This window comes from Acomys minous (genome assembly GCF_964271855.1).
Source record: "Acomys minous genome assembly, chromosome: 19".
Classification (NCBI taxonomy): Eukaryota; Metazoa; Chordata; class Mammalia; order Rodentia; family Muridae; genus Acomys; species Acomys minous.
This window is the reverse complement of record NC_140499.1, coordinates 13,450,028-13,475,206: the sequence shown is the minus strand read 5'-3', so window position 1 is coordinate 13,475,206 and position 25,179 is coordinate 13,450,028. Positions and strand designations below refer to the sequence as shown.

Genomic DNA, 25,179 nt, shown 5'->3' with positions numbered 1-25,179 from the left:
TCACTGTCATTACTTACTGATTTTTGGCAAGATACATGGAACTTCTGGGTTCACATTCTTCATTCTTACAATATTTATTTTTAATTTCTGATCGTGTGTCTGCATGTGAGCATGTGCATATGAGTGCAAGACCCCTGGCAGCTACAGGTGTGCAATCCACTGGAAATGGATAGGTAGGCAGTGGTGAGCTGCCTGGCATGCATGCTGGGACTTGAACTTGGGATCTGTGAAAGAGCAGTATGTGCCGTCTCTCCAGCCCCCACGTTCTTCATGTTCAAAATTGGTGAAGAGCCAGGCGCGGTGGCACACGCCTGTAATCCCAGCACCCAGGGAAGCAGACGTAGGCAGATCTCTGTGAGTTCGAGGCCAGCCTGGTCTACAAAATGAGTCCAGGACAGCCAAAGCTATACAGAGAAACTCTGCCTCAAAAAACAAAACAACAAGCCAAAACAAAACCAGAACAAAATTGGTGAACATGCAGCCCACGTGTAAGCAATGTTTTCCGGATTGACTGGAGAAGAACATATGAACACACACAGCACATCCTTGGCAGTTAACAAGCACATGCAGGGCTCCTTCATCATGCTCCATAAAAGAGAGCCATCTCTGTCAGCACCCAGGCTTTTGAGTTAAAGGTTGCTGTTAGAAATCACTCATCTTCAACCACTTGTACCACTTCAAAGTTCTAACCCTTGTCTTGTGCCTTGGGAGGTGTGTCCCATGGAAGTGGTGGGTCTTGTGAGACTAACTGCTTCCACTTTTTAAAGAGACTCATAGTTAAAGAATTTAGGGAAATACTGAGTTAAGCAAAATCAATCAATCAATCTAACCTGCACGAGCGAGTGACAGGGTCTCACTATGTAGCGCGCATGCGCGTATACACACACACACGCACACGCACACGCACACGCGCATGCACGCACGCACGCATGCACGCACGCACGTGCCCACTGATCAGCCTAGAAGGATGTTGCTTGCTTGTATGCATATGTCATTACGCCTGAATAACGTTTTCTCGGTGTGAGATTCTCTGAGCCTTCATGTGTTGATGGGTGTTTTTAGTCTCCGAGAGAGGATCTGCTTCTACAGATCGCACTAGGAGATGCAAGGGCACGCTTCCACACAGCCACGCTTTAGGTTCCGTAAAAGAAAGCAACTAAGTGCACGACGTTAATTACAGGCTGGCCGATTTGTGGGAGAGTGAGCAGGCAAAGGTTTGGGGCAGGATCAGCAGTGTATAGAGGGGACGCCCGAGGGAGAAACGCAGAGTGGGGGACACCAGAGGACCTCGGGTTCCAGAAGTCTGAGGTCATACAGATGGAAAGTTTTGAAGGAACACAGTGTAGGTGATTCCAGCTCTCGGGAGAGAGCTTATTGAATTATACAGCTGCACACACAGTGCGTGGAGGCGGCGGTGGCTGCGCTGGGAGTATCCAGGAAACAGGAAGTGTCAGGAAGATTCCACACTGAAAATTCTGCTTGATCCAGCACTTGAGAGAGCAAAACATGAAAGGCAAGGATTTAGAAGCAGAACAAATGAGTGTTCTAAAAGAGACAACATGTGCTGGAAGCGGGGGCAGGCAGATAATGTGAGGGTCGTAGTCCTTTAGGATGTGAAGGACCCTGGATGAATTCCCATAGCAGTGATAACTCAGAAACCCCAGAGCAGGTGGGGTGGGGTTTCCCGTGCGTGACACGGTAACATGGCAACGGCCGGTGCCCAGGATACTGTGGACAGGGACGTTCTGGCCTTCGCTTGCAGCTCAAGATCAGCTCAGGGGGTCACTCACTCTCATGGATCCTTTCTGGAGGTCTTACTGGAAGTTCATCTAGCCACAGCCTGACCTTGGGCGGCTCATGTCTGCTGTCCGGCTAGTTGTTGAGTGACGTGGACCGTCTCAGTCGGGTATAGGTCCTTGGGAACGGGAGTTCTTGAACCGTCAGTGGACAAAGATAGGTAAGTGACAAATACACTAACCCAGGGATGAGTTTAAGTCTGAGTGTATTTTGCAGGCAAGCAAGCTAGGTTTTTATACACTTTTTTTTTTGAAATGGGGAGTGTTTTTGTGGTTACATTATTTTTTATTCTAGGAAGTTAGGCATATGCAATTCAGAATACAGGATGCAAAGTAATAGTGTTGTCGTCAATCTTAAGTCACCATTCTTAAGTCATAAGCTTGGTATCAATATGCATGTGCCCTCTTTATCAAAGGTCAATGTTCTCTCATGTCAAACATCCGTGTGTTAAGACATTTTTTCTTAGCTCTTCTCGTCACTATCTGGAGCTTTCTTAAACACTTTATTTGTAAATCATATTATAAACTATGATTAATCCTTAGCCATGTTTTTTATTAAGAAGTGGAGCGGAACTCGGTGGTAAACTAGCCTGAATGACCCTTGGCCGCAGTCTCAAGTTAGGGCATCTCCTAGCAACACAGTTACATTTGAAAAGTTCTGATACGAAAGTAAAAAAACAAAAGCAGAATGTTCCAAAACAAGAAGGCTGCAATCAGTTACTCCTGGCAGGAATATCAGACCAATTCCAGGAGGCTCTCCCTGGGTAGGGGGTCGTCGCTCTCCCTGGGTGGGGGTCAGCGCCTTGGGTTGTGTAGTATCGTTTGCCACACAGACTCCACTGGAGGGGTCGTGACACTTGAGACCAGTATTTTAACGTGAAATTCAACTTCTCTAAGGAGGCACACAGGTTTCTACTGATGAGATGAGAAGACACGAAGAATGAGTCAAGTTTTCCTTCCTTCCTTCTTTCCTTTCTTCCTCTTTCTCTCTCTCTCTCTCTCTCTCTCTCTCTCTCTCTCTCTCTCTCCCTCCCCTTTTCTTTCTTTCTTTCTTCTCTTTTTCCTGTCAGTAGAAACCACACTTTCAAATTTAACTATCGATCAGCAAACAGAAAAATGGGATTTCTACACAGAGAAAACTATGAAGTCTGAGTCCAAAAGTACTTGCTTTTCCTTGCTATCACTCTTCCCTGCCGGATTATTGGTTAGTTTGGGGCAAGTAGAGCATCTATGGTACTGAAACTGTCAAGCCTCTCTGTGTAAACTCCCTAGCCAGGATCCAGGACCAGATCCCCGAGTAACAGCTGCCCCAAGTCTGCAAGGCATTGTCTAAATGTCTTTGAAAAGAAAAGAAAAAAAAAAGAGATTAAATTAAATAACTTTGAACCTGGGTGGTGGTGGGACATGCCTTTAATCCCAGCACTTGGGAGGCAGAGGCAAGAGGATCTCTGTGAGTTCGAGGCCAGCCTGGTCTACAGAGTTCCAGGACAGATAGAGCTACACAGAGAGACCCTGTCTTGAAAAAAAAAAAAAAAAACAAAACAAAACAGAAAAGCCAAAACACCAAACCAACAACAGAAAACCAAACCAAACCAAAATCAAAACCAAAACCAAAAAAAAAAAAAAAAACCCAACTCTGTGTTTTCCGAGATTCAGGAACTAAGAGTTTAAAATTTAAAGCAATCAAACAGTAATCAAAATATATGCATCCATCAATTCTTTTACGTTAAAACCATGGTGTTTCTGAGAGGCCAGATGTATATGTAAATAGTTGCCAAGAGGAAAGGCAGCCCCTGTATCCTTTACTGGCTGCAGCTTTAGATAAATTCTAGCCATTGGGCTGCATCTGTAGCTCCCCAATTTTCCTCTTTCAACTGTTGCACTCAGTTCTGGTCCAATTAATTTTCCCAGAGAGGGGAGCATTCATCGGATAGTTCCTTGAATGGCCACACTGTTGTCACCAATGGGCTTTGTTTTATGTGGTGTACAACAACTTCTTGGTGGACTTGTCTCTTCCAAAGCTTTCTCACAGTAGTAACAGAAAAATGTCTCTAGTAAGTATGGGGTCTTGTCAATGTTATCAACCATTGCCTCATAGTTTTCTTTTAGAATTCTCACTTGGAGTTATAGAAACTGTGGTCAGAAAAACAGGTCAAATCCTACACTTGTAGCTTGGAAGAGCTGTTCAATAATAACAGCAAAGCTTCTTTTCATTAAGAAATAGTGAAGTGTAATAAAGGGAAAATGGGAGGGAGGGAAGAATGGGAGGATACAAGGGATGGGATAACCATTGAGATGTAACAAGAATAAATTAATAAAAACTTAAAAATAAATAAAATAAAATTCTAAACAAACAAACAAACAAACAAAAGAAATAGTGAAGTGTCAGTATAGTTTTGAAGGATTTTTTTTTCTCCCTCCACCTGTACTAAAGTTTAAATCCGAGGAAGCAAGAGTTCAAGGAGCTGTTGCTTTCGGGGGCTGTGTGTGTGTGTGTGTGTGTGTGTGTGTGTGTGTGTGTGTGTGTGTGTGTGTAATTTAGTATTTTAATTGCCAAGAAAGAGATTCCAAGTCTACGTTTACAGCTGTGCCTCTAGGAAGCTTTGCACTCGGGGTCAGTCTCTTGGCTTTTCATTAATTAGAATGTGACTTCGATTTCCTCATATATAAAATGGCATTATGTAAAGGGCTTTAACAGAAATAAGCCATCGGGAGAGCTTCTCATTGCTGTCGTCCTGTGGCACTGCGCAGGATGGTCCTGGGAGGGCAGGCTGGGGAACCCTTCTCACGAGCTCACAAGGACCTTTATCAAAGGCACCCCTTCTTTCTTTGGGGGCAGCCAGAAAGAGCACCACTGCCAGGAGAGAGATGTGACTAAGTATTATTTTCTAACTTCTAAGAGGCTGCCCAGACATGCATGCTGGTCCGCTCACACTCCCAACTGTAGACTACAAAGCTAGCGAAGGGGAAAATAAACTTAAAAATACTGTTTCTGCCAGACTGACTATTTAGTGCTATTGAAACGCAAACGTGAAACTTCTAGTTAATTCAGAGTTGCACCTAAATCCTGAGGCTTCAAGGGACACTGACTTGAATGCTTATGTCCCCTGCTCCCCACCTAGCCCTAACCAGGTAGGGTTATTATATATAGAGAGAGTGTGTATGTGTGTGAGAGGGTAATGAATGTTGACTGGCTGGCAAGATTCGTGTCTTTTAAGAAGAGGGCATCACCAGGCGATGGCTCCTTCTGTGGCTTTCCCACGCAAGGATGCATTTGTAAAGCAGGCGGATCAGAAGTGGAATCAGGCGAGACACCCACTGTGGTGCCGAACCTCCAGACATGCAAGAAGATGGCTTTCCATCGACAAGCCTGCTGGCCTGTGCTGGCTGGTCCTCTCGGCCCCAGCAGTGCTAGACACGCATCATGAGGCTCCGAGGCAAGAACTAAAGTGGAGACCATGGAGGAACACTGCTTCCTGGCTCGCCCCTACAGCTTGCTCAGCCTGCTCTCTTAGAGCACTCAGAACCACTGGCCAGGGGCGGCATCCCCCACAATGCACTGGGCCCTCCCACATCAATTACTAAATAAGAGTAAGCTCCATGGGCTTGTCAGGCCAATCTGATGGGCATGTTCTCAGGTGATGGTTTCTTCCTGAATGCCCCTAGCTGTGTCAATTGACAAAAACTAGACAGCACAATCTGATAATGGTGTGCTAACATTTTAAAAAATGACTATGGCCTAACTGAGACATGGCATACAGGCGCAGACGGATGGAGGAGAGAGTGAAAAACAGGCTTCATTTACTTCTTTGCTTACTTTTTATTGTTGGAAATACAAACTGAACGTTTATGGATAAAATTAAACAGCATCTGGCGTCTGCTTTCCAAACTTCAGGACATAAGAGCAGCTTTACATGTATATAAGTCAGGGTTGGCTTTCTGCTGAAGGTTTAGGCTGGTGTGGTGTCAGTCAGGATGTATTTTGTACTGTGTGTGTGTGTGTGTGTGTGTGTGTGTGTGTGTGTGTCTCTGTGCGCGTGCGCACACGTGCCTGGGTACATGTGTACCTGCGTGTGTGCATGCCTCACTGGGTGCATGCATACCTGCATGTGAGCATGCCTGTGTGTGTGTGTCCCTGCTTGCCTGGGTGCATGAGTACCTGCGTGTGTACATGCTTGTGTGTGCATGTGTGTTTAGCTCTTGTAGAGACTAACTGGCCTCCAATCTTTTGAGTGTTTCTCCTGTTTCCACTACTCAGCTCCAGGAAGGAACACTGGGATTGCAGATGTACATTACCACATCCCAGGGACTCAAACTAAAACCTAAACAAAAAGCTTTCACCGCTAGTGGAGCCATCTCCCCCAGTTCCCTGGTCCCTTTGAATGCAATGCTTCATCCTTTCTTCCCCAACAGATGCACGGGTCTGACCCACTGAAAAAGGTCACAGGGCAAAATAAGATCCCTGGAAGCCAACAATTTACAGCATCTCAATCTTCATCCTGTCACGCAATCACATGCACATACGACCAACCAATCTAATTTTGGGTCTGGATATATTTGCTGACTCAGATATGAGCCATTGACACATCTGTAGTATTCTTCAGTTATTATTGCTGTTGGTACTGATTATTATTATTGTTTTGTCATATTAGGTGTGCTCCCGGTGTGAGAAATTTGAAACTGCTCAAACATTCTGTACCCCTGAGGAGGTTACTTTTTGTTTTGTTTTGTTTTTCTTTTAAGATTCAACCAGTTAGCTAGCAGGCTTGGCTTGTGCAGTGATCTGTACAGTTTAGCTGCGAGATGTTTACCAAACTCTTACTTTCCGTGACAATTATTGTAGCTGTTGACCTAAACTGTACTGTGGAACACGGGCTGAGGTCCTGTAAGCAGAAGCCGTCTGGAGATGTGGCATGGAATCCGGCTGGGGAGGTGGTAGTCATGCTGCTGTGTTGATAGGTGCCAAGGCTGTTCTGCACAGGCTGGAGGGCGGGGCCCAGCAGTGCCCTGGTTGCTTCATCTACGGGTTGCCCCCTGTGGCAGAGGCTTTATTTATAAAATGTTTTTTTTAGTGCCCACACAAAGCAAGGTATTGGATATAAGAAGTCACGTAGTATACAGACCCCAGGGTGAGTGCTTCATGTTGTTGTGAGCTAAGAGAAGAACCAGATGCTCCCATGTCTCTCTCTCTCTCTCTCTCTCTCTCTCTCTCTCTCTCTCTCTCTTTCACTCTCCCTCTCTCTCTTTCTCTCTCTCTCTCTCTCTCTCTCTCTCTCTCTCTGTTAGGATCAGGGCAGAATGCTATCATACTATTTGTTTTTAGTTGGACCATTTAGAGACATACAAACATAGTCTTTTTAGGGACCAGGTGGTGAAGAGGAAGCTCTGTTAGCTGTTAGAGTCAGTGCATCACTGAGCTCTGATAGCTTCAGAATTCAGAGCGGAGTTACATGTGGGAGTGAAGTGTTGTTCTCCTCGATTCATTTACTCTGCCTCCCATTTCTTATTTATTTTACTCTTCCATACCTGCTAGAGTCACCGGGAGGAGTGCTTTAATTTCTAAAAGGCTCTACTATGGGAGAGAGAGAGGGAGACAAAAAAAAAAAATATCGCCACAATGGAAAGAAGTGCTGGAACAGGCCGAGCGCCCTCTCTGAAGGACACTGGAGTCGCTAATAGCTCCCTTGAGAGATTAGCAGCGGGGTGGGCCTGCATGAAAGGAGGTGGCACGCGAGATCATTGCTGCGGTTATTATTAATGGATTGCTACTCCACGCAGGTCATCCGGGGACGGCTTTGGCTGGCACCATCAAAGGTAGTTTGTTTAGCTGTGTGATTAACGACACTGTTTTCAAGGTCTGCTCACTGCACTTCAATTAGACGGAGGCTGTGTCCGTTAAAGAGGCTTTCTTGAACTCTTCGCCGAGTTTCGGGGAAGGAAAAACTTTTCCATTAACTGTGAAGTTATAAGGAAAAAAAAATCCTGTAATGTATTTCTTAACCAGATTAGAAACCAGAACCCTGGTAGGCTTTTGTTTAGCTAGTTCGCCGAGGGTGTTGTGCCGAGGCCGTGCAAAGAATGAGTAATTCACAGTGAAAACCTTAGCGTTTTACTTAAAAGCCTTATTTTCATTTTTGGAAAATGTGACAGCAAGAATTAGTGCTGGCACTTCTTTTCAATAATGGTGGTGATGTTTAAATGACAACAAATACATAATTGGACATCCATGCACATTTATGGACACAAAAATGTCATTACCTATTTTGGTGGAACGTTTTCTCCTGACTCTATAGACAAGAGAGATCAGCTTAAGTTGTTTGTATCTGCAGGCGATGAGTCAATGAGAAGCCCTTGCGACCAGCTCACTTCGGGAGAAACGCTGCCTCTCCTCAGAGCCTCATTTTGAAAGAGAAAACTTGTTTGTTTCGAATGAGGTCGTGACGAATCATCCTGAATTACACGGTAACCCATTTTCATAGTATTCCTAAGCAAATTTTAAATGTCAATAATTAGACTCCTCCCCAAATCAGGGATAGAGACAAATGATGGCACAATACTTCTATGCTTCCTTCAGTTCCATTGAGATCAAATTGAGTGTTACAGGGTGTGAGATCTTTGGATTTTATGGTGAAAGCTCGGCAAAGCGATTGAGGAACTGAAGGCTGTGGCATGGATGGGGAATATATGCATTCTGTCTTGGGCATCTGGACATCTGCCATTTTATGTAAGGAGAAAAAAGGGTCAACACAAGAAGATGCAGAACGAAGGACAAAGGGCCTTGAACATCTGCCGAGATTGGCACTTAAACGTGTAGGCACAAAGCCCATTCTTAACTTATAATTTAATAAAGAGTGTGGTTATCGCTCAAGATTTGCTGTGAATCTGACCTCCGAGTCCCAGGAAAGAGGCTCCTCTGGGGTTTCTGAGACAGGAAAAGTTAGAGATACATTCGATCAGCTTATGTCTGCCGGCGTCTAGCAGGGCAGGGTGTGTCAAACTGTTTAGTGCCTTACTAGGCGTTTGCCCAGAGCTTGGGTTGAGATCATCAGCACTGCTGAGTTGACAGGACATTTCGCAGCAGCCATTAAACACTGGTGGTTTCTTCTAGAGGATGCTACCAGCTGAGACACATGGGTAAAGCTCATAAACTACGTGTTTCAAACAACTTGGCTGCAGAAGAATACAATAGGCCATTTTACACCTGCTCCCCTTGTAGGCATTGACCACCCTGCATCTTCCCTGGTTCCTGTTCATCCCTAGGTCTTCCGCTGCCCTGGAGGGACCAGTTGTCTATCATGGGGCTTGTGGATATCCCATGGTTCCTGCTCAGGCACCAGTCACACTTCCAAAGCAGATGGTTTGGTGTCGTCTGTGGTCCTGCTCAGCTCTGAGCGGGAAAGCGAACCCAAGTGCAGTAGGGTAGAGTACTGCCATCTTTCCCATCTCTGGTATTAGGCTTTCAGCTCCCCTCTAATCTTATCCTACTTGCCTCCATTTACTATCCAATATAATATAACCAATTACTTTGAAACTCTATCTCCCCAGCCACACCCACGTGCCTACATACACTAGCCGACTTAAGTTTAGATGATACCGTTATTCTTGGGAAAATGCTAGGTAAGGAGAGTATTTGAAAAGTTTCTGGGGACTTAGGCGCAGTGAGTGAGTCAAAGGGTCCTGTCTGCACCTTGGGAAACACCCCCCTGATCTCTTATGCTGCTTCCTTAGGAGATTAGTTCTGCTGGGGAACAATTCCCCTTCTCCAGGCTACCTCTCTCCCACCTTCACAGAGGAGATCAGGGAACTTTTCGGTAAGCAGCTTTGCTTGATTAGCCGCTCCATGCTTCAGCCTCTTTAAATTCAGGCCCACTCTTATCAGGCCGAGTAAGACCTCCAAAGGCTCAGGCACTCCCACTTTTACAGACCCTACATCATATTGCATGAGGATCCATTGAGAGCCCACCTCTCTGTCTCAGTTTCTCAAACACACACACACACACACACACACACACACACACACACACACACACACACACATGCTTCTGCAGAAACAATTCCAAAGAATTGTAAAACGTAAACACCCCAAATTATCTGGCTATGTATAACAGATCATTAAGGTTAAGACAAAAACTGCTTAGAGGCTGTGTGCTCTTAGGAGTTCTTGCAATGAGAAAACATTCATTATCTTCTTTACGGTAATAGAATTTTCATTTAAAATGTTAATTGATTCTTTGAAATCTTCTTGCAATGTATTTTGATCACAGTCTTCCCACTCTTCCTAGTACACTCATCTCCCTCCTTACCACTTTACCCAACCTCACCTTCGCATTCTGCTTTCTTTCTTTCTTTCTTTCTTTCTTTTTTTCTTTCTTTCTTTCTTTCTCCCCTCCCCCTCTCACCACATTAACCACATGGCCTAACAACTCTTGGATGTGGGACATGCTCTAATGTAATGTAATGGATTTCCAGTGACTGAGGTAGACATGACTCTTACATCATAGATGATGAGGTAGACATGACTCTCACGTCATAGATGTGACGTAGATATATGACTGTAACCTCACAGGTAGTAAGATAGACAATAACAGCCACTGGAAGTTTTATTATACACATGACTTCAACGTTTTTCTCTTTTGTGCTGTGATGTTTTCTTAAAGATAACAAACACCTTTTCTAAGTTTGTAGAAACGCGCACATGTTAACCATAATTGTATGTACTCATTCTCTCATTAATTTCCTTCTGTGATAATGATGTGTCATGGGATCTTTGAAAAGATAGACGGCCAGGCGGTGGTGGCACATGCCTTTAATCCCAGCACTTGGGAGGCAGAGGCAGGCAGATCTCTGTGAGTTCGAGGCCAGCCTGGTCTACAGAGCCAGTCCAGGACAGGCTACACAGAGAAACCCTGTCTCAAAAACACCAAAAAAAAAAAAAAAAAAAAAAAAAAAAAAAAAAAACCAAAGAAAGAGAAAAACCACCTGATTCCAGGTCCGGGAGGAAGTAAAACCTTGTGTCCAGAAATGATAACCCAGAAAAAGAAAAACCCGAAACCCAAGCATGAACACCCCCTGCCTCCCGCCCGCCCCCCCTCCGCCCCCCATCCCCCTGACCCCACCTCCCGCAGTCCAGGCTTATTTAGCTGCTTCACAGGTGACAAGTGTTTCACCTCTGTTCTGATGGTTGCTTCCCTTAGCAGGAAATGTTTGCTTGATACAGAGTTTTTGGCAAGGGGAGACTCGTCAGAGTAGTAAAAAGAACCATAGTGGGTTGTAGACTTAGAACCGTAGTGTTTCACAGACTTAAATGAGCATCAGGACAGCAGCTGGGCAGAACAATGAGCATCTCCATAGTACACTTGGCACTTTAAATGAACCGACCTTATGACTGTGTTTAATGGGAGAGATTCCCGAGCGCCATGAGGATTAGCCTGTGCTGTGAGTTAGGAGAGTTCTGACTTGTGTGTTGTGTAAGCTGTTTTCTTCCTACAGCTCCCCCTCCACCTGGGTGATGTCATGGAGTAGAGGCATAGATAATGCACTTAGCAAACCTCGCTGAATGAGAAAATGTAATTTGCATGCAATTTGGGGGGAAAGTATAAAATAAAAGTTGTTTTAAATGCCACAAAAATACTCATAAAAATAAAGTATGCTAATCAGGGAAACATTTTCAAAAGCTTATGTCATAAAGGAAAACAATTTCCTTGCTTTGGTCCCCTTACTGAGTGCCCTAAGCGTTGCTGGGCTGTTACATTCTCTAATGACATTACAGTGTGTGGCACAGCTCATCTAATCTGTTAGTAAAATCCTAAAGTCACTTATGTCAGTCTCTAATGCAAGCCAAATGAGTCTTTCCAGTAATAAGAAGCTTCGCAGAATTAGTTTTCGTTTTGCAGAAAATTGCCATTGGGGCTGGCACTTTTATCTAAAAATTTCACTCGTGCATAAGCAAAAAACTCATATATTATTTGGTTACATTCCATCAGTATGAGAAATAACATTGTGAGAATTCTATGCATGCTAATGATATATAGAAATCCACCTGCTTTCAGATAAAATGAGTTTAATTTTCTGTTGCCCACTGCCTGGTTGGCCTTTCATAAATTACTTATGCACAGCTATTATTAAAATAGAGGGAAAGCAAATTAGAAAGTCCTCCTATCTCTCCACTGGATTTAGCCAAGGCAGGGCTGTGACAGCTAGAGTCAGCGTTTTTGAAAAAATTCTGCTCTCTTGAAAAATTTTGCATCTCTATACAATTCTATACCACTGTTGTAAACGTTCTGACCTGCCTTCTCACCAAATTAACCTAAATCCTTTCTATTTTTCAACATTAATGGAATCCTCTAGAGTCCTGCTGATATATATTAAAATATATTTATTGGTTAATTTGAATTCCAGCATTTTGTACCTCATTTCCAGCACTCCTGTTATATCTGAACAGCCTTGGGTTTCAGCATTAAAAACCTACAAATTAAGATACGTAGAGTACATCTTACAGTTATCAGATCAGAACAACTTAAGTTTTATCAGAGTGTGGGATGGTGTATTTAACTCTCTGGTGAGACAGAGCACGAGGGCTGCCTGGAAGAGTTTAGGGCTCCCCAGCCACAGGGGAAGGCTAGTCATTGCTCAACAGCATGCAAAAAGTTCTTGTTTCCAGGGGGTTTGAAGTCTATGGCTCCCAATCACCTAAGATGACTTCCTGTCAATTATTGATTCCCAGTCAGGCTGGCATATTTGCTAGGATGTTCCAGGTATGCCGTCAAGGGCTGAACAAACACCGTCAATGATGATGCCCTACCTTCTCCATGTCATGGCGAGGAAATCCAAAACTCATGGTGAAAGCAACTTCCACCTAGGCTCATCCAGGAAAACACTGAGAGTATTTCCCAGCCATTCAATACATTTTCATTGTACATAGATGGTCTTTAAGAAGATAAGTTCACACTGTGCAAGGAAAACAGTAGGCTACTCAAGCAGCCTTTTAACATAATTCTGGATAAACCAAGGATGCCTCTCAGCCGATGATGGGATCCTTCCCCCTGTGCTCTGTTGTCAGCCTTGCCCACAACTAGGAAGAGCATCTATAAGCATCTTGACAGAGAAATGAACAAGGAAAAATTACAGTTGAACACTTATGATGCGTGTGTGAAGTTGGAGTAAGGGGCCCTTGAGGAAGCAGAGAGCGATGGAGAAGCCATGCAGATCCCTGCCCATCTCTGTCCTGGATTTCAGTTTTCCTTTTCTTCCACTTCAGGAGTCATCTTCTAGGCCAAGGTTACAAAACGCCCGCCACTTTTATCTGATGTGTTATATGGCATACGATTCACACGAGGTAACTCCCCTTCAGTTGAATGTGCGTGCGTGAAACTTTGCTTTTGCTCTACTGTTTTCATCCTTCATGTTTTGTGGTGTGCTGCAGTGTGTGTGAGTGGTACCTCAGCGTTACAGAGGAGGGATTGTTTCTCAAAGCCATCTTGTTTTCTTCCTATAATAGATGACTGTTAAGCTGCGTGTGAGCATCTCCTCACTGCTGGGGGTTGACCCCAGGCCCTTGCACATGGTGGTTAAGTTCTTTGTCACCCAGTTACAACCCCAGCCTGAATATAAATCTTTTCCAAGTATTGGGACATGAAACCCAACTTTGAAAGAGTTATATCACTTTATACTCCTATAAGCAAAGTGAACTAGCCTTAAGTCTGTGCTCATGAAAATTTGAAGCTTTTTTCTCAATTTAATAATTTTAATTTCTACCTAAAGTGCATGAGTACCAGTTTTGCATGAATGATCATCACAATTGACTATTGTAAAAAGTTTTAAAAAGGCATTTTATTTGCTCTGACTAGATTTTTAAATTGAAAGACATCTGTTTTTTATTAGAACTTTGCTGTTGCTTTAGGTTTGGGGTTTTGTGCTCTGTCTGTTGGGATTGTGTTCTTCGGCAAGTCATCTTTTCCTGTTCTTTTTTCTTGACTTATGAGAACAGTTAGCATATTAAATATAAACCCCAGTGGTTTTGTCCTTATTAGTGGTCTGCTAGTATTATGATGCTCTTCAAACTTACCTAGCCTCACAGTCACTTCTCTTGTTGCTGTGATGGGAAATACTTTACCGGAAGAGTTGAGCTCACAGTTACAGAGGGTACCACCCATCCATCGTGGTGAGGAAAGCGAGGAAGGAGGCAGGAGTGTGGGATGGCCAGTTACACTGTATCTGCAGTCAGGAAGAAGGTGAAGATGTGGGCAGGGACCATCCAACCTGGAGCCCCTTCTTCCTCCAGGGAGGAGCCACCTCCTAGAAGTTTCCAAACCATATGCCATCAGGGAGCAAGTGTTCCAACATGCTGCCCCTGGGGGAAGCCCTCCCACCCAAACCGCAGCAGGTAGTTTTACATTTGGACAGTGAGGACTAATGCCTTCCCACTATGTTTAATGCTGTACATCTCAGTACTTGTACAAATCATCTCCAAGTATTTCACCAGAGACGAGCAGAGGCATCACTACCTAAAATCCATTGTAGCTTTTCATAGATTTTATATGTAAAAATTTACACAAGCCATTTGAAGTCTGTTTTGAGTTTGGGATTGCTAAGGGGCTGGCTTTACCTTTCCACATAGTGTACTTAAAAAAAAAACTTGAATTGGATAGGCATCCTTGACTTAAGACACTTCCTGACTGCCCTCTTGCCTACTGCCACATCTGTAGCACAGGCAGCACGGACTGTGCTCTATGTGGTGGTAACATGAGTCACCTTGCCATTACGTTGACAGTCGTGATCAATGGTGGCAGCATTTCCTATCATGTCAGTGACTCGCTGGCTGTGACACTGAGTGAGTTACTCTGTTAGAGTAAGTACAATTGAAGCAATTTGTGAAATGGGGGAATAGTATCTGGTGAGCACCGTGGCTCCTGCCAGCATCAGTCCCTCCCACCTCCTTAGTGGTGGATTACAATGCTCTCACCTGACAAGCCGGTTAGGTGCTTCCTAAGCCATCTGGGACCAACCTGAAGGAAGTTGTGGTCAAACCTTATAAGAAAGAAGCATCTTGAGAGTAATTGAATTCTTTCTTTTTCTCTGACATAGGCCACACAATCATAGACACATACACAATCCCTCTCTCTCTCTCTCTCTCTCTCTCTCTCTCTCTCTCTCACACACACACACACACACACGTACATATACATAGGCACATACATAGTCTCACACACACAGAGGCACACACACAGTCACACTCACACAGGCACAGATGTACATTGGCAGACACAGGCTCAATCAGGCACATACACAGTCACACATACACACAAGCGACCACACAGAGACACACTCACACAAACAGGCACATGCAGAAATACACAAAGACACACAAGCACACACAGATACACACAGGCACACATACTCACACGAATATCCACACAGGCATGCATATACGTACAGAAACAGTAAGACACAGATACACACAGACATACATCAAGGGTGTATATGCACATACACACATACATATAAGCACGCACATGTACACATATCAAAGTGTGCTCATGTACACATACGTGCATGCATATAGACATACATACAGAGGCACAGGTATACACACAGGCACAGACAGCACATACATATATGTCAATGTGCAGGCACACACAGAGAGACACACATAGGCACATGCTTGTACACACACCCACACCACACACACACACATGCCTACATATCCTTTCCTTTAAACATGGTTGAGGAAGCATGGTGCTCTGGTTACTGGTAGCAGCCCAGCCTAAGCACCAAAGCTAACTCTGGATGAGAGGAAACATGGACAGTGACAACAGTGTGGCCATAGCGCTGCCTCCTCTGCTGGGTGCTGCTGCCTCTGATGACTGTGTTTCCACCAGCACTCATCCTGGTGAGGCATCTCATGTCTGATCAGCTTAGCGTCAGTATTAGTTTTACAATGCTCAGACCAAGCACCTGAGCAGAATGGGTCATGGGCCCAAGGGTTCCAGGTCCAATGCAGGGAACCTCCATTGTCAAGAGTTTGTTGACTTATATAAAATTATATTAAATACACATTATATGTATAGCATGTATTATGATATGCATTAAAACATTTGTAAGGGGCTGGAGAGATGGCTCAGTAGTTAAGAGCACCACCTCCTCTTCCAGAGGTCCTGAGTTCAAATCCCAGCAACCACATGGTGATTCACAACCATCTATAATGTGATGATGCCCTCTTCTGGGGTGCAGGTGTACATGCAGGTAAAACACTCATATATTAAATAAATAAATCTTTTAGAAAAAGATTTGTAAGATAGAAAGGAACCAGAGATATGAAATTCCATTATCATTTTTGACAACTAAAAAGACTTATTTTCTTATTTGTTGCAGAAAACCCTGTTTCCCTACCAATCTTCATCAGGACACTTATTTCCTAAGAAATGTCTGCTCACTAAAACCTCCAATGCCAAAATATTAATCTGAGAAAAAGTCGTTAAATTGAGGTCACTTAAGGATTTTTTTCCTTTCCTCCCTCCCCTTCCTCCCCTCTTTTTCATTTGTGTTTTGAAGCAGAATCTCTCTGTGTAATCACATTCTCTGGAGTGCTGAGTGGGGCCCGCAGCACCCCACCCAGCTAAAATCCTCATCCTCAGCATCACCCTTCCCAGCACTTTTTAAAAAGATGTATTTATTCATTACTATACAGTGTTCTGCCTGCGTGTACACCTGCATCCCAGAAGATCTCATTATAGGTGCTTGTGAGCCACCGTGTGGTTGCTGGGAATTGAACTCAGGACCTCTGAGCCATCTCTCCAGCCCCTTTCTAGCACACTTTGAAGCGACTGGGAGCATCACTGTCATGTCCTAGCGGCGCACTGTCAGGCTAACGCAGATACTATGAGATGCTGCCCCCTCCAGCACTGTCCACTGACAGCCTGCTGACGAATCAGGCTGCTCTGCACGGCTGAGATGCTATGTTCTCCTCAGCCATACTGACAACCCTTTTATGACAGGTAGACCGATTTTGAGTGTCCATAAATACTGAATAGCGAGCTTATTTTATTCCTACGTACTTACTTTTAGCTGGATAACTGTGTGTGGTGTGTGTACTTGCTTGTGTATATGCGTGTGAAACCAGAGGTTCACGTTGGGCGTCATTCTTCGATCATGATTTGGGCTGGCCTAGCTGGTTCCTGTCTCTGCACCCCTACCTTCCAGAGTTGGGGTTACAACTGTGGGCAGCCACAGCCAGCTTTTTTATTATGTGGATAGTAGGGGCCTAAATTCAAGTTTTTGTGATTGCACGGCAGGCATTTTGCCAACTCAGCCACGTTCCCTAATACAACATTTGTTCATTTTTTTAAAAAATGATATAATTTTTAAAAATTATTTTGTGTGAATTATTTTGTATCCTCATGATCTTGGAATCTACTGACCAGATAGCCATCAGGAGCTTTTTAATCCTAAACACATTGTAAGTTTCCCCCTCAAAATAGACATCAAGGGAGAAGGTATCAAATTCCAGTTGACAAACAGCACAAATGCGGGCGCTCATCCTGGGACCCTACACAGAGGATGGATTTATTTTATCATCGCAGTCACAACACAAGATAAACTGGAAACCCCGGGAGGTCAGTGAAACCCAGGACCTTCCTGCTTGTTCGGAGGTAGAGCTTATAGTTTACCAGGCAGGAGCAATTGATCACCCAGAGCATCCTCCACCAGGCAGGAGCAATTGATCACCCAGATCATCCTCCACTAGGCAGGAGCAATTGACCACCCAGATCGTCTTCCATGTCGATAGAGCAGAGAAGCTGGCTAGAAACTGAGGCCAAGTATAGCTCACCTGGGGACCTCGATTCCCAAGCAAAAAAGCCGAACTTTGAATTTCTAAGTTCAATTGTGTGTGTGTGTGTGTGTGTGTGTTGGGGGGGGATTTAAAAAATTAAGCTGGCAACCAAAGTAAGGAGCTGTGGTACTATCAGACGTGGTCGTTATGCTTTATTTGTTTTTAAAAACTAATTATCATCTGAGTTCTGGCCATTAAATTGGTCAAACGTTCCCTCGAGTCTTCAGTAGAGGGCGCCCCTGCAGTATGCGAAACCCACAAGGCCCCCCTGAAGCCGCACCAAGCCGCCTGCCCCATCTAATGCTTGCTTCACGCTGTCTTTTGGTTCATACTGTATTTGTTTTTAATATACCTAGGTCTGCTTGTGAAAAATGCTCCAAGTCCTCCTCCTCCTTCTCCTCTTCCTCCTCGTCCTCTCGGCACAGTTTGCTACTTCAGATCAGCACTGGCCTTGAGACAAATTAGGAACGCTGTGCCACCCTAGACCTCAGGTGTTTTTGCTGGCGGATGTGGGCTCTCCCCTCAGAGCCGGCTGTATGGATTTCACTGCTGCCGGGGTGTTCCGATTAACAAACATCTCCATTTCTTACCCTTCTCAACCTGGCTCTCGGAGTGCTTAGGAGGTCAGAGTCCCGGCCTCTCACCTGGCAATGTGCCGTGTGCGATGTTGATTTCACGCCAATGGATTCCTTCAAACTCCTCAGGCTGCAGGCTCACTGTTGAGTCTGTCTGTACTCCTGTCAGGACGACTGTAGCATGCTCCCTGCCTCCCGCCTCCAGCTTTTCAATTATTTTCCTTAGAATACAGGAGTTGGGAAAGTGTGAGGGCACCCTGGTAATCAAGGAAGGAGTCTCAGGTAATGCGAGTGACTTATTACAACATCTCCCTAGTTTCTTCTTTCTCAAACCAAGTAACTCTGACTTGCTGATATTTATTTTTAGCAGCCAGAGCGGCTCCTTCAATTTTTGGCTAAAATAAACCAAGAAGTGAATTAATGAAATATTAAAGGAATAAAATTTGTTTATCTTATAAGCACAATGCTTTTTAAATTATTTGAATCTTTACAAAAATTGGGACTGACAGTGTGTTTACAATTTTGAAGTTATTTTAGGACCTTCCCTGAGACGTTATGGAAATGTATTAATGGCATAGGATGTAGTCCAACAACCAACCCTGTCTGTTCAGTATTTTTAAATTTCCAAGGCATTCTCTCCAGACCTTAACTTAGCCTTAAGAACAACGGTAAGAGGCGAAGGGAGCAGGAATTCCAGTCAGTTCTCAGAGGAGAAGTCCGAGCTACAGCAGGACTGCCCAGGGCTGGGCCCCGCGGACAAGCAGCAGGACCGAGGTAGGAAGGGACCTTGTTTAGTGCTCGCTGTGCTCAGTGCATCACCGTTCAGCACGGTTCACATCAATGAATGAACATGAATGCTTACGTAAAGCCTCGTGTAGGCAAGCCTAGCGAAACTCACTCCCTAAAAATGACAGCAAAGTAGAGGTGGGGACTAGTGGGGCAGGACAAGAAACAGTAATGGGGCTGAATATGATCAAAACACCTTAAGTCACACATGAACTGTTACAACGAGACCCGTTATGTCTAATGAATATCATGCTAGTAAGAACATTTAATGCTGGGCGTGGTGGCACATGCCTTTACTCCTAGCACTCAGGAGGCAGAGACAGGTGGATCGTTGTGAGTTCGAGGCCAGCCTGGTCTACAAAGTGAGTCCAGGACAGCCAAGGCTACACAGAGGAAACTCTGTCTTGAAACAAACAAACAAACAAACAAACAAAACAAAACAAAACAAAAACCAAAACAAAAAACCAAAAAACATTTACTTCTGATGTATGGGATTGCTGACTAGTTGCTTATTGATGAAGAAAGGCATCTTCACTGACTGAAGCAAGAAGCCCCCCCTAAGAGTCTCAGAACAGTTCTGGGGAGCACCCGCCACATGGTTCCTCATTGGTCCTCCTTCTGCTGTCCCAGATGTACGTGCAGGAATACTCCTGTGCTGGTAGTGCTAACAGCAGCTAAGGTGTGACTAAGATTGAGGAGGGACCCCAAGAGACATAGCAGAAGGAGCCTTCTTCCTCTGGGCCAGCTGTGGAACTGATGGGGTGCAGGTGATAGGAGTTCTGCCTTCCCTCTGAATCTCGGGAGAACACTCCAGTATGATACAGCACATATCGGTACTGACAGCACCCAGGATAACCGGGCCTTTGTCTCCAAAGCTAATTTCCTCTTTGTACTTAGCACAGGGCAGATCCTAGACACTTCGTAAAAGACATGCTACAATATTAAGAACTCTGTAATTAATGTTGGCCAGATTTGAATTTAAATCCTTTACTCTTCTGGGTCTAATTAAAGCCAGACATTATTATGAGTAGAATTAGACATTTTTTTCTCTCTCTCCCGACCAGCCTTATATTAATAGTTTCATGTATAAGGGATTTCATGTTAACAGTTTAAAACATATTTGGAATAATACATTTCTCTTTGAAGTCAGGAAGAGTGAAAAGTTATCTTGCCTTAACATAAAAGGAAATCACCTTTGATAAAAAAGTAGCCTTATTAGGAGAGATATTATTTTTTATCTCTTTACATTTCTCAGCCAGCCATTCTAAAATAGACTGCAGGATTGTAAATATAATTTTCTACACTCTGCCAAGATAATGGCAGCACTTTAGTGGCTTTTGCTTCTAAATAATTAATTCATTTTAGATAACATTTTTAGTCACTGAACTGTTTGGACAGCAATGTTAATACCTTCAGAGTGTTCACAACTGTGGTGTGAGGTGTCCATGTGCACCGGTGCTCACTTTAGTACTTGGCCTGGGAGAGGCAAGTTAAGACCAGTCTAGGAAAATAAGCTGAAAGCAACAACCGTTTGCCGGCATTCCTGGTGTGGGCAAAAAAAGAAACTGTCTGTTCTAGGGTGCTCTTTCTTGCCCCAAATTACCAATTGTGTGCCAGCCGTGTGAAACCCTTCGATATCTATAGCAACTGCACCCCTGAATTAGGGGCATTTATGTCTGTTTCATTGACTTCTGACACCACCCACAAACCAACACCAACTGCAAACAGAAGTATAAAACTTAAACCTAAAAAAAAACCAAAAAACAAAAAACCAAGAGAGAGAGACAGAGAGAGAGAGAGAGAAAAGTACAGTCCTAGAGAGCCAGCCGATGCGCACCTTTAATAGCCGTGTTCTGTCAGAGTATTTAAAATTCAGCTAATGACAAATTCATCAAGCATAAAAAAATGGTAAGAAATGCTCTACAACATGTTTATATTTTTGTTTAAAAGAAGTGTTCGGGGGAGGGAAGAATGGGAGGATACAAGGGATGGGATAACCATTGAGATGTAACAAGAATAAATTAATAAAAAAAAAGAGGAAAAAAGAGGGGGGGAAAAAAGAAGGGTTCGGGTTCTACTCTTCATTTACTTTGTTCTACCAAGATTTTAGGAAGAATCAAGTTCTCTTGAAGACTTCTCTGTTTTGTCAAGCTAAAAAAAAACAGAAACAAAAACAAAACAAAACAAAACAAAAAACTGCCAGGGCCCAGCCTCTGTCAAGCGCTCCACTCTGGCTGGACTGGAGCCATTCTCCGGGGGTCTCGGCTGCCAGCGTCCTGCAGCTGGAGCTGTCACGCAGCTGCTGGCCTGTCGGGAAGAGGCCAGCTTTGGGTGAAGGGAAGCTCCTAGCATCTGAAGCTGGAGGCCCAGGGGGGACACTTTCTCTTTCAGGCCCCCACCAGCAAGTCCCGAAGCCCTTGAAACTCACTTTCTCCAGAAGCCTGCAGGCTAAGTTTCTTTGCAGCTCGGCCTGGATTACAGCCTTGCTCCCACACCACCAGTCAGATATTTAAGAAAGCGTGAGGCAGAAGTAAAATTTTTCTGTTCAACTTATCAGGACTTAGACCATAATAAGGAAAATGCAGCCTGGCTGCTGCCCTCCCTGCTCCAAGTGGAAGATTTATAGGCCAGCTGCAGTGTGTGGAATACAAAGCCAACTGCAGTGTGAGGAACACATACATGCTTTTTTTTTTCTTTCTTACCCACCTGTTTGTCTTATTTGCATGAGCACAAACCACTTTCAACTCGATGCCAGAGAAAAAGGCAACATTGCCCGCGATGACTTGCTGAAAAGCCCCTGTATTTGTTTGATAATGGATGTTAGTCTGTGGTCCTATACTTCACCCCCCATCAGCAGGAGCACTTCAGGGTAGAGACGAAGGCTTTTACCAGGCTGGAACAAAAGCTACCGAAGGGGGAAAAATCCTGAGCAGATGGGACAGTATTTGCATTTGTACAAACGGTGCTTTTTAGCACGATTCATAAGGCTCCATTGTGAGCTCAAGTAAGCCAGATGTGTGTGTGTGTCTACGGCACGCTGCAGTCGTAGGAGCAGCTTTTTGTTAGGCAGCCGCAGAGGTCCTTGTACCGTGGTATCTTCGTACTTGTATATCCATTAGTTTTTTTTCTTTTTCTTCTTCTTTTTTTAATCTCTCTCGCTTACGGGAAAGGAAACGAAGAAATGGCACTAGGTGTTGAGGAAGAGCATAGAGAAGAGGCCACTGAACTACTTTTATCTTCGCAGGTGAGGATCAGATAGGTTCTAGGTGTCTAAATGTTCGTCTAGATGGTGTGAAATTAAAATGTGGTTCCTCTCCCTCCCCCATTCACGTTAGGTAATCTTTGACATAGCTTAAGTGTCTCTGATACAAAAATGATTAGCATAGAGTTTGACATGATTAAAATACAAAGTTAGGTGCCTGACATTAGCCCAGCCTTCTCGTTCTAAGAAGCAGGAAAGCAGGATCATAGAAATGGAGCAAGCAGAGGAGGGGGCTGAACTTTGTCTCCTGACCTTGAACCCTGGGTCTACATTCACAAGCCAGCATTTTCTGGCTTGTCTGACTTCGGCTCCAAGCTTGTACAGATTTGGCAATTGAGGCTTCACAAATGTTCAGCCGGGATGTTTTCTCATAGTTTAGTATGTGCCCCCTCCCTCCCAGGCATCCCTACAAAATTCAAGGGACAATAGTCCTTAGATAACAGAGTTCTCTGGTCCTGTGCATCTTCCTTCCGGAATGCACACAGTAGGCTCCTGTACTGTCCCTATGGGGACTGCAGTGACCTTCCCTGATGAAAACACAACTAACAGCAGTAAGGAAGCCGTGGGGGAAATCCAGGAGATTGCAAACTCTGCTAAGTAAATGCACTTCACAACGAGTGGTGCTTTTCAAAGGCTCCTAGAAACGGTTTTAATAATGTTGGTTTATTCCGCTTCTAGACTAAGCCTTGATCTCCAGGTTAGACAGCGCTTTACAGAATAGCATGCGCTTCTCTGCAGTGCCGACAGTGACAGGGTAGCTAGCTGTCTTCCATCAGTGCCCTTGGGGCAAGGGTGGCTGACCTTTGCCTGTGCTAAACTAAGGACTGCTGGGTAAACCTCCCCTCTCCCCTCCGCCATTGCACTGGAGATGGGACTCAGGGCCTCACTTGAATGAGGCTGTACTCTACCACTAAGCTCCCTCCCAAACCCTCTGTATCAATACTTGAACCATTCTTATCCATGTGCCACACCCAATCATAAGACAAAGCCCGTGCTGTAGATGAGGCTAAGCAGGGGATTTATAGAACTCAGTAAGATACAGCACTAAAACCAGCCGAACAAAACCACCAAGAGTAAGTAAACATAGTGAGGGAAAACCACTCAGGATATGGTCTCGTGGTTCTGTGTCATCCTTGGAGCACACCTTCTGATACCAGATTGTACCACGAGAGCCCATGATGGGTTCTGGAGATGGAGAAGCCCACTGCTAGCTATGGATGGAGTCTCAGGTGAAAGTGCCAGAAGTGAGAGTACAGGGAGTTCTAGGGGTTTCTGGGGCAACTGCTGCAGCTTGCCAGGGCATCCCATGAACAGGGAGCAGGGGCTTGAGGCTGAAATACTAAGCAGATGGTAAGATGTGCATCAGGAGTTCCCCCTGAACTCAAAAGGATTTGAGGGTTGAAGGCACAGGGCCGCGTTCAGGCTGCGAGGTCACCCAGGGCACAGAGGAGGGGCAACAGCTAGGACAGCTCTGGATAATGCCGGAAATTTCAGATTCAGGGAGCCACCCTTGGTTCTCAGTGGCCCTTGACAATGTGGATTAAAAACAGACAAATCCAAGTGGCACGCAAGGGTTGGGGCGTTGGGAGGCTACTTACCTATTTCCCGTTAGTGGCTTAGGGTATTTCTCTTGTTATCCCATAATCAGGAGGAAGACTGACTTCTGTGAGACTTGGGATGATTTAATCATAGGGATACTGGAAAATGTGGATATAAAAAAAAAACAAGTTCAAAGGAAAGGCCTTTTGATCTCTATTGAAGTATGTGTATCTAAATAAACTTAAATTATAAATAAAACATTGTAACTTAGCAAATGTGCATAATTTACTAAAGAAGAAAAAACTCTCATCTTTCCTGAAACTAGCTAATCTTTCTACTTTAATATACAGGTGTTTTCAACTGTCCAAATTCTTTTTACTTGAATTCAGGTCATGAACTAGGTGGAGTTGGGTAGATGGAATATTTGTGTTTTCTTTCTATTTTTTTTTTTTTGTACTCATTCATTCTACAGCATTACCGGCAAACTGTGTGAGTAAATGTGCTGATTTCCTGTCCTTTTGAGGGTGGTTTTCTTTTTTTAATTTTTCTGGGGGCAAGAAAGCCATTTTAAATGTGGGGATCAGATGATATTGAGTTATATCTTTTGTCCAAATAGAGCATCACTTCCAGGAGAGAAAGGGAGGCTCCCAGCCTCAGGAGGGAGACAAAGGGTCAGAGGATTTTTTTTCTGAGACAGAGTTTCTCTGTGTAACAGCTCTGGCTTCCCTAGACTCTCTTTGTAGACCTTGAGCTCACAGAGAGCCACCTGCCTCTGCCTCCCGAGTGCTGGGATTAAAGGCATGTGCAGAATTTTTGCAAGCTGAACCTGGAAGCTCTCAGAGGCTCCTCTCAAGCTTCGCAAAAGGAGTAAGTAAGGAATTGTGGAGGAGGGTTCCAGCAGAGACGGAGAACTGAGGAGAGTCTGGGACTGCGGAGCTGCGGGCAAAGTGGGCCGAGCACTCAGGGTTGCGGATTTCCTGAATCATCATCTGGGCTGGGGTGAGCTTTGGTGATGAGGCTGTTGGTTTGGAGTCATCCCAGTCCCTATGAGCAACTCCTCACCTGTACTTGGATTAGGAACCCCAATAAAAAACCCGCTGGTTCGTGAGTTGGGCTTTGGTCTGCCATGAGTCCCTTTCTGGAGTGAATAGACTGGTGCCCCAGGAAAAGTCCTTCAGATTCCAGAAGCAGTCTGTGGGAGTTGGCTCCCTTGGCCATGTGTGTCATCCAGGCGTGGAACTCAGACTCAGCCTTTGCTGCTGTTCGCTGAGCCGTGTGGCCCGCTCACCTGCGTCTCGGTACAGGATGTATAAACACCATTGTGCTGACTGTTGCCCACTGTGGAGCCATCGCCCTACTGGAGAGTAAATACTGTGTCTACTTTTTCACCAT

The 25,179-nt window shown here is 44.5% G+C and overlaps 1 long non-coding RNA gene across 1 annotated transcript in view; it reads left to right on the top strand.

The window, feature by feature from the left end:
• The first annotated feature begins 1,755 nt into the window (after positions 1 to 1,755).
• The window catches only part of LOC311589880, a 48,011-nt gene continuing 24,587 nt past the window's right edge, over positions 1,756 to 25,179 (top strand). The window contains exons 1-2 of the long non-coding RNA XR_014776670.1: positions 1,756 to 1,957; positions 8,126 to 8,258. This is a non-coding gene — a long non-coding RNA (uncharacterized lncRNA). The remainder of the gene's footprint in view (positions 1,958 to 8,125; positions 8,259 to 25,179) is intronic.